Here is a 14,325-nt window from a genome sequence, read left to right as displayed (position 1 = left end):
TTAAAAATGTTAATTCCATAAAACATCATCTCATCAACGAATGTGCACGCTTTTCCAGATTTACATATCTAATTATTTAGAAATGTGAGTGAGAACCTAAAGATCAGAAACACATTTGAACTTGGAATGAACCCCCGAAAAAAAGAAAATAATAATATGGAGTCATTATTTTCATTCCTTCCTTGTAGAGTTTCGTCTCCTGGCGTCTCGTTTTGCCGCCGTCGCCGCACACACTTCATTCCTCCTTCACACCGCGCGGCGGTATCGCTATCAAATGAAGTTCTAACGACACGGCGGGGAGGCGTTAAACGGACTGAAGCATTTACACAAGGGGCCGCGGCCGTGTAAACAGGAAGTGGCTGGAAATACAACGGCGTCTGTGCACTTATCGATCCAATCAGCGGCGGCTGATGGGCTCTTTCATGGGAAATATAATCCGGCTGCGCACCGTAAAAATGGACTTCACAACACAATCATATTTATATATATATATATGTGTAATAGGCTATTACATTGGGTTTGTTCTATTCTTAATCCACTGGCTATATAATAATTATTGAATAAAATCCATGTTGTAGAGAGAAATCCTGACAGGAACAAAATCCTGGACCAGTCTCCTAATGATCAACAATTATTTGTTTATATATATAAGAAAATGCTGAGATAATATTTAAAAATAATCATTTGTGTAATAGTTTTTTTTTTTAAATATTTATTTATTATTATTTTTATTAGTAGTAGTAGTAATAGTGTTATTATTATTATTATTATTGTTGTTGTTGTTGTTATATTATATAATGAATTAATATAATAACCATTAATAGTTATTTAATCTGTATAACGCTCTATTTTTTAAATATTTTTGTGATACAAAATATTTACAACAATAACTACATGTAATCATATTTATGTAACTATATAAAATAACAAGAATAATCACAATCATTGTTTGAAACAATGTACTTTACATTTGATATATTTTAATATTCAATGTATTTTTTATTGTTTTAAAATAATTGTATGAAACAATTCTATTTCTTTAAACAACACGTGTATCAACATCGCGAATAAATATTACTTTGACAATAACTCATTAAAAAATATTTTTAATTGCATTTTTTTTTCAGTCAGTCACCAAAAAAAAAAACAAAACAAAATGATGAAAATCAAGTTTTTTTTTCTTTTTCACCTGGAAAACATTTATCAAAACGACAAAGGTAGAAACATACAAAAGTTGTCTGCGGCTTAGATACTTTTAGTCACAATAAAATCATTTTTTTTTGCATTTAAAAAAAAATTTGTGTCTGAAAAATGCTTAGAACACAAAATAAAATGAACCTTTGTCACCTGCACAGTCTTTAACCCTCCTCTTTCGCTCCACTTCCCTCCAGGCGGAGTTGACGGGTATCAAATGGCGTTGCTACAACTTCCGCGGCGGCGGCGAGTACGGGCCGGTGATCTCGGCGCCGGCCCAGGACGACCCGGTGCTGCGCAGCTTCATGCGCTGCGTCCAGGCCAACCTGCTGTGCGTGTGGCGGCGCAAGGTCAAGCCCGACGCCAAGGAGCTGTGGATCTTCTGGTGGGGCGACGACCCCAACCTCTCCGACGTCATCCATCACGAGCTGGAAGGTGAGGAGCTGCTGAGTACTTTCGTCGCGGTTTTTTATTATCCCCCGCCGTGGCTGATAGGCCCCGAAGGGGGATCTTGAAACAGTCTCCGTACGTACGTCCGTACGTCCGTCCGTTCGAACGTTTCTACCTATATCTCGGCAACCCCTGGGCCCACAGTGACCAAACTTCACATGTGGATACATCTCAGAGGGGGAAGGGATACTATGGTGACCTTGACCTAATTTGCATATTAAGTAGGTCACAGGGTCACGAAGTGCTTAAAAACACATTTTGGGCTCTGGAGGCCTAGGTTTTTGAGCTAGGGCTCTGAAATTTTATACACACATGATACACACTCCAGGGATAACCTCCAGTACACCAAGTGACCTGACCTTGACCTTGAAGATCGGTAGGGTCTGAAGTTTGCTCGTCATGGTTGCACAATACATGTATTTTCATATAAAGATTTCTCCTCATTTCTCAGCAGTTCCTGGGCCCACAGTCACCAAACTTCACACATTGACACTCCACCTGGGGAGAAGGGGCACCATGGTGACCATGACCTAATTTGCATATCAGGTCACAGGGTCACTAAGTGCATAAAAAACACCTTTTGGGCTCTGGAGACGTATTTTGACATAGCTTATGAAGAAGACCTTTCAGATTCTACATAATGATCTACTAGGACCCATGGAACACCCTCTAGTGTACCAAGTGTGCTGCCTTAGAGCTGGCTTTGTGAGAAAATATAAAGCCCTCTGGCGGGGGATTAGCCCAGCAACGGCCTTCTTGTTTATTATTATGCTGCGCTGGATTGTATATCGACTGGGGGATTATGACTTCTTGTGTTGTGGGTTTTAGTGGATTTTTTTTCACTTGTTTTGTTGTTGTGTGTTACGAGCAAATCCCGTTTTCGCGGAGCGGCGTGACGCCTGATGCGTCGCCTCCTTGTTGTGAAGCCCGTTTAGTTACTTCTATGAGGAGGATCGTGCCTTTGTGGGATGAGCAGCAGAGCAGGAGTTTGTAAGAACGTGTGTTCAGTCGGTCTGCTGAGGTCGTCGTTTTCCTCCGGGGGACAAGAAAGTTTTTCTGTTTTCTGGCGTAAACGAGAGTCTAAACGAGAGCGCTGGGGGTATCGGGGATAGCGGTATAGCGGTATATCAATATATCGATATATCAGTATACCTGTATATCATCATATCGGTATATTGCTATACCGGTATATCGGTACACTGATATATTGGTATACCACTATATTGGTATATCGGTATATCGGTATACCGGTATATTGGTATACTGGTATACCGGTATATTGGTATATAAATATACCGGTATAGCAATATACCGATATGACGATATAGCGGTATACTGATATATATCGATATATCGATACATCGATATACCGATATACCCGATATCTCCACCACATCCCCAGATGAAGGTATACCGGTATATATATAGATATCGGTATACCGGTATATCGGTGTATAAATGTTCTGCTATATCGGTATACCGATATATCGGTATTTCGGTAAATTGGTATCCCGGTATATCGGTATATTGATATATCGGTATTGGTATCGGTATCAGTGCATCCCTAACTTATGTGTGAATTAGACATTCAGCATTTTCTTGGAAAATGGATTTTCGTCACACATCTGCACCGTTTCGCTCCCGCTTGCCGACAATATAACGAGTATTTCTCTTACTATAAGTACAATAGATATTCACGCCCACCCCAGATATCCCATAGAGACCGTGTAGATTGACTCCATAGTGATTTCATCTGGATGATTAATCTGAAAGAAGAAAAAAAAAAAAATAGGGGAGAGAAATGTGTGAATTGCTGAACCTGAGGATGAAGATGAAGCCGTGCGGGCTGCGCTGATCTGTTCTGCTTTATTCTTTATACGCAGCTCATATCTGCAATGTGTTTGCTGTGCAACTCCAGTGTGTGTGTGTGTGTGTGTGTGTGTGTGCGTGTGCGTGTGTGTGTGTGTGTGTTGAGGCAAATTACACCGAGATCTCTCACTTGAGGGAGTGCTACTGTCAGCACTATTGTCCCCTATTTATAGCAACATTTGCATTATCTCGCCGCGCACGTTGTGCAGAAGTCTGAGGTATGGACGGACGGGGGGAGGCGGGGGTGGGGTGGGTGGAGCGGGTGGGGTGGGGGGGGGGGGGTAGGCAGTGGAGGGATGGTCACAATCAGGAGGGAAAACAAAAGGAAGAGAAAGAAAAGCAGGGAAGAGACGGAGTAGTTGAAGCAATACTGAGAATTTCAGTTGCTGATGTGAAAAAAGGTTTTTAGGTTTCCTTCCGTTCTTAATTGATCCAGCGTCTGAGAACAAACCCACCGGACTGGGAATGAATGAATGAATGAATGAATGAATTAGTGAAGGAATGAATGAATGAATGAATGAGTGAGGATTTCCGACGCCTCGTTCAAACGGCGGCTTTGGAAAACAAAGTGGCAGAAATACCACGAAAACCAGATCTGTGCTCAAGAGATAAACTAGAGCTACGCTCGGCAGACCGCAGGCCCTCGCCAGCGTCACGTTTGTTCGCGCAACCGAGTTAGCGGCGCTGGCATGATAAGCCGTTAGCTCACGTCGACGCTAACGAGGTAGCTCATGGAGTCTCCATGGCAACAGACGCTGATCTCCTTTGATTTCCTTTCTTATCCACTTTATATGAGTTGTTGTTTTTTTCCCCGCAGTTTTTTGGGATTTATTCGGAAACGTTTAGCAGCTAACGTCCCAAAAGCTAATGGATTGTCATTTTTTTTACTTCATTTTTTTGTGAAAATCTGGGAAAATACATACAAACAAACCAATAAGTAAATAAACGCAGATAAAAACATGCATCTTCTCGTCCACCTTTTGCCGGCGAAGCTAACAGTTTAGCATGAAACCACACACAGGCGCGCAGAGACGAATACGTCCAGTCCAGTGAGGCCGGCCAAACCAAGCAAATTGTCAAAATTCCAAAAGAAAACATTTATTTATTTATTTATGTTTTAAAACTAATTTCTTAAGAGAGCCGAGCTGAGCTGTCAGTGATACCGCCGTGAACGCTAGCAAACTAGCGTTAGCCTCAAAGCCACGCCGTCAGGAGGCAGTCGGTGAAAACACCCAGAATGCAACAGTTGCAGGAGGAGTTCTTTGGATGTTTCACTACATTTTTGCGCGAGAAGGTTTCACTAAAACTGGCTTTATGTTGAGATTGTCGTCATTCCCCTGAGTAATGATTAGTTTTTTTTGTGAAATTGACATTTTTCATCACGTATACTCTTCAACACAACAAAGAAAAATGTAAAAGTTTAAATTTAAAGGTTATTAAGGCACTAATTCACAACATGGGAGCTCAATATTAGACCCCTGATGTAAGACAAGCCCGTATTATTTTCAAAAGAACAAACACTGACAAGAGCACCGTCCAAATGAAGTGTAATTACAAAATAAAAGTTCATTTGTAATGGGTATATTTCCAGGTTTGTCGTCCATGTCGTGTCATTCCTGCCACCTGCCGGTGGTCATACAGTTCTGGCTGATCGGCGAGGCGAAGACCATCCATTACATCATCTGACCTTTTCTTACTTTTTTTAAAAATTTTATTTTATTTTTTATTATTCCACAGCAGACTCCTCATTGATTTTTAAGAGGTCTTTGGAGTCTGATAAAACAAAACGCTCTGCATCAGCGTCAAGAGAGGAGCGGCAACAATTTATTTTTTCGATTTAAAAAAAAAAAAAAAAAAAGACAATTTCATTACCCGACACTGTAAAACGTGAGACTTTAGCATTACCTCACTGATTTACAAGCCGCTAATGGCCGCCTGAAACGTTGCGTGTAACTCTCTGAGCGGCACAATGAAGGATGATAATAATCGCAGCCTGTTTTAATTTAATTGTATGACTATTGATTTCTTAATATTGCAGCACCAGACGTCAGTAGACGGTCTAATAATCCAGATCAGATCAGATAATAACAAGGATGCGGTGAGAAAGAGAAAGAATAAGCGGGTCACATGGGTATTTAGTTGTCGCTTCTCTTGTTGTCGGACTTTTCTGACGGATTCCCGTCCAATCAAGTCAAACCAGGTCCACTGAGACGAACGAGGCGAAACGTTGAACAGTGACTGACGGCGTGTTTCGTTCTCTGGCGGACGAAAAGGAGACGTTGAAACTCTGGACACGTTTCAAACAACTCAAGTCGCTGCGAGAACAAATGTAAAGACTTGTTGAAGCCCGAGATGTTAAAATGTTATAGAATGTAAGGTAATAGAACCCGAAATGTAAACCCTACCCTGCCCTACCTTACCCTGCCCTACCCTAACCTCTCTCTCTCTGTCTTCTCTCTCTCTCTCTCTCTCTGTCTTTTCTATACCCCTCTCTCTCTGTGTCTTCTCTCTCCCTCCCTCTCTGTCTTCTCCCTCCTTCTGTCTGTCTTCTCTCTCTCTCTTTCTGTCTTCTCTCTCTCTCTTTCTGTCTTCTCCCTCTCTCTGTCTTTTCTATACCCCTCTCTCTGTCTTCTCTCTCTCTCTCTCTCTCTCTCTGTCTTCTCTATACCCCTCTCTCTCTGTCTTCTCTCTCTTCCTTCCTCTCACTCTCTGTTTTCTCTCTCCCTCTCTTTCTATCTGTCTTCTCCCTCTCTCTCTTTGTCTGTCTTCTCTCCCTTCCTTACTCCTTCTCTCTGTCTTCTCTCTCTCTCTCTTTCTCTCTCTCTCTTTCTCTCTCTCTTCTCTATACCCCCCTCTCTCTGTGTCTTCTCTCTCTCTCTGTCTTCTCTATACCACTCTCTCTCTGTCTTCTCTCCCTTCCTTCCTCTCTCTCTGCCTTCTCTCTCTTGCTCTCTCTCTCTCTCTCTGTCTTCTCTATACCCCTCTCTCTCTGTGTATTCTCTCTCTTCCTTCCTCTCTCTCTGTCTTCTCTCTCCCCCTCTCTTTTCTCCCTCTCTCTCTCTGTCTTCTCCCTCTCTCTCCCTCCCTCCCCCTCCCCCCCCCACTCCCCCTCTCTCTCTCTCTCAGTCATTTATTGGCTCTTCTTGTATGACAGTAATATTGAAAACAATCCTTGTCGTTCACGTCTCAGTCTTTAGCTTCAAGGTTCAAAGTTACTTCATTACTACCTGGGGGTTGATTTGTTTTGCAGGAAGTGTGATTGCGTTTGGCCCGCCACAATAAAACACATTGAACCTGACAGGCAGGCACTTGATCGCCCGACCAAAAAAACCCCCAAACCTCAGCGTTCTGCCGCCGTCCATTACTTTAATAAGTAAAAAAAAAAAAGAGATATTAAATAGATTTAAGAAATAGAATCACTACATAGAATCAAATTAAAGTAACTGCTTCACTTCGTGAGTGAATCATCTGATCCTCCAGACTTTCGGTGGAAGATCAGGGGATTTCCTCCAACCTGTCGGTCTCGGGTTCATCGGACTTTCTAATAATTACCAGTTGTCCCGATTAAGAACGAAGCTGTTTTGAGGCGTTAACGACTCACGACTCGTGACGTCGGCGCCTTGCCGGGAGAGTCTGGGGATTACCAGCGTCGTTCACATGTGTGGCTTTATGCTGCCATTGGCAGACACCCGGAATCTTCGCTTGCCATTTACGATTGTTTTTATTATTATCGTCATCAATATCATATCATCGTTGTTGTTATTACACCCAAAACATGTAAACTTGGCCTTAAAGTCCCAGTGAAATGTAAAACACTACTTTGCAAAAAAACGATAGTTGGGGTTCTACTTGTAAGGTTCCTCCGACTCTGCCCCACCACTGTTGTCGCATAACAAAGTTATTTGAATTTTGAATCTCCAGCCGAGGAAGTCGGGGGGAATCCTTCTTCTTCGTGGGCCGTTGTGGGCGGAGCCTATGTGTGACGTCACGAGTTGTGCAGATCTCGATCTGTTGTGTTGATATCGGCTTGTTTCCCTCTTAGATATCGAAGTTTTTACAGTGTTTTGAAGTTATAGTCGGCGTTTTATGAGCCTTGATGAAAGATTGAGCCTGGAAGAGACCGAGAGAGGAGGAAAGGAGCACGGGCGGCGGGAGCGGCTAGCCGTTAGCTCGCCCGGCTAGCCGCTAGCTCGGGCGGCTAGTAGACGATCAAGTAATACCGTCCCACCAAAAGGCCCTCGGTTACATCAGCGGTGCCGTTACGTCTGAATAATGAAGGATAATGTCATAAAAGGTACGACTTCTCGTCTGGAAACGACACGGAGCCCATCAATTCTCCCCGCAGGTCATGTGATCACGTGATACTGAAGCACTGCGGTCAGACTCGTCCTCTTGTGTCCTGGAATTGATGTCTTTGGCCACATTTTCTGACTTGGGGGGTAAAAACCTCACACTTTGAGGCTGCGACCCAGAACACCTTGCCCCGTGTTCTGCTACAACAACTAATTATTTATCCCCCTTTTCTTTCCCCGCAGTGGCCTTGCGGTCTCCTTCCTTCCCTGCGGTGGAGCCACTTTTCCACCCGGGTTTAACGAGGACGAGTCACGAGCTCTTCCAGATTCCATAACCTTCTGATTGCTGGTTATTTTAAAAAAAAATGTTTTAGTTTCTATATGGAGAGAACGTCACAGACGTACGAACCTTGACTTCCTCTTTCCCTTGACCCCTCACGAAAACGGAGACGTCACTTTGCTTTGTCAGCCTATGAAACGAGTTCAATTAACCGGGGGGGGGGAGGGGGGGGTGGAGGAAACAGTGATGGATTGATTGCAGGAGGAAGAGGGCGTAGCCTCTTGTACCGTATTTTCTGCCCTATAAGGCGCACCAGACTATAAGGCGCACCTACATTAATTGACATAATTTATAACTTTGTTCATATATAAGGCGCACCGCCCTATAAGGCGCATGGAATAGACCAGTGGTCGGCAACCTTGATGGCTCAAAACCATTAGGTTACATTTTCCACTGATTCTAACACCCTGAGAGGTGCACATGCCTTATTTTGATAGTCCTACCTGCAGCCTATGCCAGGAGGACACTACACACAAAACCTTCTTCACTGCTGGTTGACAACTTACAACTACCAGTAATAATAATGATAATAAACTAAACTACGTGAAGTAAGCAACAAAAACACAACACAACACAATTATTACCGACACCACAAACCAAATATAACCCCCAATAATTGCATTTAAAACACCACAAACAGCTGCAATGAATTATGGGAGTTTCTATCGGCTGCACTGAGGAGCTCAGGATGTCCCATCATGCCTTGCAGCGACAAATTTTGTGTTGTTGGAGGTTATTGTGGGTTTTTGTTGGGCTTGTGTGTGTGTTGATTGTGTTTATGCTGTGTTTTTGTTCCCCAGTTTAGGGAGTCATTATTTCATCTAGTTTATTTTGGTTTATTAGAATGTTGGTGTGCAACCATGAGTGATGAAGGTGTTGTGTGGAGTGTCGTCCGCTCTGAAGATCCGATTGAGAAGTTAGAGTTGTCAAAATAAAAGCTTCTGGGTGTTCAGCTGTCAAATAGCAGTCTCAAGTAGCGCAATTCTTCCATATATAAGGCGCACTGGCAGCTTTGGAGAAAATTTGAGGTATTTAGGTGCCTTATAGGGCGGAAAATACGGTATGTAAACATATGAGATTGAGAAGCAACAAAAAAACTGATGTATTTTATCGCCTCCAGTTGTAAAAACACACTCCGGAGTGGCACAGCAGTGCTTTAAAACGTTGTATATGCAGTAAAAGGATTTTAAATATGAGTTCTTAGGTCTGTGTATTAAAGACGAGAAGTTTCAGTCTGACGTGATCTTCTTGAAAACTTTAACCTCAGAGTGAAGAAATATTCTTCTGCTGCAAATAAATGACAAAACCTGCGAAAAGGTTGAACAAATTGACCAAAGAAACACAATTTAAAGCCACTTTTTTATGTTTGATGGGCAATAAAATGACAGAAAATAATAATAAAGTCAGCTCTATATGGAATATTGTGTTTCCACACTGAAGAATCCTCCAGATCGTTGCTCTTTGATCTCAGTGAAGAGGTCGGGATGCGATCTGACCGGCAAACGGACTCTATAAACACCTCAAAGTCGTTTTCAAACTATCAACAGAAGCAATGCGTCGTTTACTCGTCGGTGTACATGATCGTAGCACATTTGGCGCAAAATAACCTCCCTTATATGATGTTTTAGACGCAAGTCTTCCCAGGTGTTCTCCGTTGAGACGAACGCGATTTCGCTGGAACAGGAAGTGCGTTTCAAACGCAAGTGTGGGACAGAAGTAAAAGTGGGCGGGGCGGAATAAGGTGAATAAATCGTTTCAGTTTAGAGTGATTGCAGGAGGAGGAGGGCGTGGCCTCGGCTTCTCCTCGCCAGTTGCAGCTTCCAATCCGCAGGAAAAAGAAAAAAAACCAACAACCCAAAAGCCAACGGGGCTGATGACTTTGATAACGCCATGGGCGGTGCTCCGGCGTGCCACCGGCACCGCGGGGGGTCAAGGTGAATGAAGGGGGGAGGGGAAGAGTCAGAGCAGGTGTGAGCGATTTAATCTATTCTGTAAGGGGAGAGGGATGATTTCACCGGGAGACGCTGAAATATTTATCCTCGCCGTTCCATCCGTTAAAGAATAATACCGGAATCCGACGTCTCTGGAACCTCACGATCAGGGTACCTTATAGGTTTATCACAATTCTAACCAAGCCAGAGGATTCCGTCTCCTTACCATCCCCTTTTTTTTTTCACCCTTTTCCTGAAACTGTAGTAAAGCTGAGAGGAATACAAAGTAGGGAGGGGTAGGGTAGGGGGGGGGGTTACAGCAGAAAAAAGATTGTGACTGGAATCAATCCTAGCTGCGGGTGAATGTTGTTCCAGAAGACGAGAGCGAGTCTTAACCGCCGCACTGTCTCAAGGAAATTATGTGCATATTTAATCCCAGAAATGATGGCGGAGTCTGCAAAGACTGCGGCGGCGCCGGGAGGCGACCAGAGCACGACTTCCACGCACAAGTCGGGTCGCTTCCCGATAATTCGGTCTCTTGCGAACGTCGCGAGTGAGAAAAGAGAGTCTTTCGCTGCCGCGACGCAGATGTTGTGACCAACCAGTGGATTAGAGCGGCGAACAATCACAGATAAATGGAATTAACGTGGCGGCGAGTTGGATTTAACCGGTGCGGGACACGTTTCGCAAAACCAGACAATTGCTATAGAAAGGACTAGAAATTTCAACATAAAGCCAATTTTGGTAAAACCCTTCAGGTGCAAAATGTCGAGAAATCGTCTCCTCCAGGTGCATTATGGGTTGTTGTTTTTTTTTACAAACTGACCCTGAGAGCTTCAAGCCGTCGTCTCTCAGGTACGAGTCGCCCCGTTTATAGCAACGCGACTCCTCCATGTTTACAGTGGGGGCAATTCGGGAGTCTTGTTTCCATGACAACGGGAGGGGGAGTACATTTCCCAAAACAGTCCGACTCCGTCTCCATGGAAACCGGGGGGAAAACACAACTGGAAATTGTGAATAGTTCTTCTGCACACGCTCAGTAGAGGGACAATAGACAACGTTGCTCCGAGTCCATACCCTCCTGGGACCACGTGCTTTTATTTTGACGGTCACCGCAATAACGGCGCAACTTTGTCGTCCGTCCACTAGAATGTCCGCGTTCTTCCCCTACTGTCGACGCTCAGAACTCATTGCGTGTTTGTGTGCTTTTACAAAAAAACAGCCTCTGGCGCCCACTGGTGGCCGAACACCCTCACTACGCCGTTTCTACGGTGTTAAAACGTTTTCTTATAACTGTTTCCGCATGAAATGTCGACGTGTTCCGTCAAAGATTCAAAGATTCGTCCGCCGTGATGAAAGGATGAGCGGAGAAGTGTGTGTGTGTGTGTGTGAGTGTGTGTGTGTGCTGGCAGAGGTCGCAAGGTAATTGTCCTGTGGAAGAAAAAAAAAAAATGGCTGCCAAGTGAACGTGTGTGTTGCGGCGTGCGGGAGGAAGGACTAACCTCTGCCTCCATCTGTCCTCGTCTGGCTGCGAACTCATAATCTGGCCTGTGGAGATGAACCCCCCCCCCCCCCCCCCCCTCCCATCCACCCCCCCCACCCCCCCCCCCCACCCCACCCCCACCTCCACCACCTGCCTCAGAAGTGCAGGTTACATCGAGGTTATTGCTGTTATGGATTCGCCTGTAAAAACAAAACGCACAAAAAAAAAAAGAAGAAGAAGAAGAAGAAGCTATTGCAGACATGCATAATTTTCTGTTTTGGCTCTGCCGGCTCCAGATTTGCATTTCAACACACACACACACACACACACACACACACACACACACACACACACACACACACACACACACACTGAACTCGGAGTTCATTTCCACAGCGCGAAGCGGCAGAATGACAAAACACGGCGAGCGTTTCGAGGGGAACCGTCGGATTTCTGCCTCCCGACAGTCGATCCTGCGTCAGGCTGCTTGTCATTCGGACGAAGGAGGAGGAACACGAAGGGTTAAAGTCGATGAGCTCGATTCACGTGTCAGTTTTTTTTTTTTTTTTTTTTTTTACAGTTTTGGGTTAAAGCGGGAAATGGTGAGTTTAGACTCGTCATGTTTACGTTCATTAACCCAAACCATTGAGAGACTCAGGCTCCGCCCACAACAGGAACCCGGGTTTTTTTTTTTTTTTAACACGGGTCCCAGAGTGTGGAAATTCTAAAACCCCGGCCCCTGATGAGGTAATCGTCCCCCCCCCCCCCCAGCTCTCTCTCTCTCTCTGTCTTCTCCCTCCCTCTCTCTCTTTTTCTCTCTCGCTCACTGTCTTCTGTCTCTCTCCCTCTCTCTGTCTTCTCTTTCCCTCTCTCTCTGTCTTCTCTCTCCCTCTCTCTGTCTTCTCTTTCCCTCTCTCTCTGTCTTCTCTCTCCCTCTCTCTGTCTTCTCTTTCCCTCTCTCTCTGTCTTCTCTTTCCCTCTCTCTGTCTTCTCCCTCCCTCTCTCTCTCTTTTTCTCTCTCCCTCTCTCTGTCTTCTCTTTCCCTCTCTCTCTGTCTTCTCTTTCCCTCTCTCTCTGTCTTCTCTTTCCCCCTCTCTGTCTTCTCCCTCCCTCTCTCTCTCTTTTTCTCTCTCCCTCTCTCTGTCTTCTCTTTCCCTCTCTCTCTGTCTTCTCTTTCCCTCTCTCTCTGTCTTCTCTCTCCCTCTCTCTGTCTTCTCTTTCCCTCTCTCTCTGTCTTCTCTTTCCCTCTCTCTGTCTTCTCCCTCCCTCTCTCTCTCTTTTTCTCTCTCCCTCTCTCTGTCTTCTCTTTCCCTCTCACTGTCTTCTCTCTCTCTCCCTCTCTCTCCCTCTTTCTCTGTCTTCTCTCTCTCGCTCTGTCTTCTCCATACCCCTATCTCTCTCTGTCTTCTCTCCCTCCCTCTCTCCCTCTCTCCTCTCTCCCTCTCTCTATCTTCTCTTTCCCTCTCTCTGTCTTCTCTATCCCTCTCTCTTTTTCTCCCTCTCTCTGTCTTCTCTCTCTGTCTTCTCTTTCCCTCTCTGTCTTCTCCCTCTCCCTCTCTCTCTGTCTTCTCCCTCTCTCTGTCTTCTCTCTCCCCCTCTCCCTCTCTCTGTCTTCTCTCTCTCCCTCTTTCTCTGTCTTCTCTTTCCCTCTCTCTGTCTTCTCTCTCTCTCACTCTGTCTTCTCTGTACCACTCTCTCTCTCTGTCTTCTCTCTCTCCCTCTCTCTGTCTTCTCTCTCTCGCTCTGTCTGTCTTCTCTCTCCCTCTCTCTCTGTCTTCTCTTTCCCTCTCTCTGTCTTCTCTCTCTCGCTCTGCCTTCTCCATACCCCTCTCTCTCTCTCTTCTCTCTCTCTCCCTCCCTCTCTAGCTGGTTGTTTCCTCTGGCCGGTCGGTTTCGGCCTTACGTTTGACTCCTGTCGTTTTTTTTTGGAGTGTCAACAAGTTTTCCTTCGTTCTTCCTCCTGACGCCCCCCCCCCCCCCCCCCCCCCTCCTCCCCCCTCCCCCGCTACTCCTCGTCTTTTCAGGCTTTGTTATGCTTTATTTTACGTCTCTCTCCCTCCTCCTCCTTGTTTTTCTTCTTCTCCTCTTCGGGGGGGGGGGGGGGGGGGGGGGGGGGGGGGTTGGTCTCTATGATGTCAGGGAGGCGAATGTCTGCGAGCTCACTCGCTTCCTTGGCAAATAAAAGGTGTGGGTGTACGGCTGCCAATCAAGGCCTCCTCTCCTCCTCCTCTTCCTCCTCCTCTTCTTCCTCCTCCTCCTCTTCCAAATAAGACTCAAACGGAGGGATGGAACTCCAAATTAATTTGTTTATTTATTGAGTTGTTGCTCCGGCGGTTTGAGGAAGGCGTCACCTTCACATGGCGAGGAGACGACTCGCTCTGGACTTCACTCTCTTCTTTTCTCTTTTTTCCCCCCGTCTGGCTTCAGTCGGTGAAAAAGTGAGTCACATGTGGAAAGAAGCATTTCCATGATAGCACAAGAAGAGAAGAAAAAGTGGGGAGGAGGGGCGGGAAGGAGGAGGAGAGGGAGGGTGAGGACGAGGCCGAGGCCGAGAGACATGGAAGGAGGGGTGTGTGTGTGTGTGTGTGTGTGTGTGTGTGTGTGTGTGTGTGTGTGTGTGAGAGAACGGGAATTCACACTTCAAAAAGAAGAAAAGAAGTGGTTTGTTCGGACGGAGAGAACATCTGTGATTTCTCTTCAGTCGGTGTGGTGTTCTGCACGCTTCCCTTTTTTTTTTTTTTTTTTTAAGTCAAAGAAAAACACAAA

The 14,325-nt window shown here is 45.2% G+C and overlaps 1 pseudogene across 1 annotated transcript in view; it reads left to right on the top strand.

Moving 5' to 3' along the window:
- The window catches only part of LOC308140167 (mediator of RNA polymerase II transcription subunit 13-like), an 88,359-nt pseudogene that overhangs the window by 26,012 nt on the left and 48,022 nt on the right, over nucleotides 1–14,325 (top strand). The window contains exon 2 of the transcript XR_013937239.1: nucleotides 1,392–1,629. The product of XR_013937239.1 is annotated as a mediator of RNA polymerase II transcription subunit 13-like (transcript). The remainder of the gene's footprint in view (nucleotides 1–1,391; nucleotides 1,630–14,325) is intronic.

The sequence above is a fragment of the Blennius ocellaris genome (assembly GCF_963422515.1).
Source record: "Blennius ocellaris genome assembly, chromosome: 15".
In the NCBI taxonomy this organism is placed as follows: domain Eukaryota; kingdom Metazoa; phylum Chordata; class Actinopteri; order Blenniiformes; family Blenniidae; genus Blennius; species Blennius ocellaris.
Note: the sequence above shows the minus strand (reverse complement) of the source record. Positions and strands in the feature narration are given on the sequence as shown.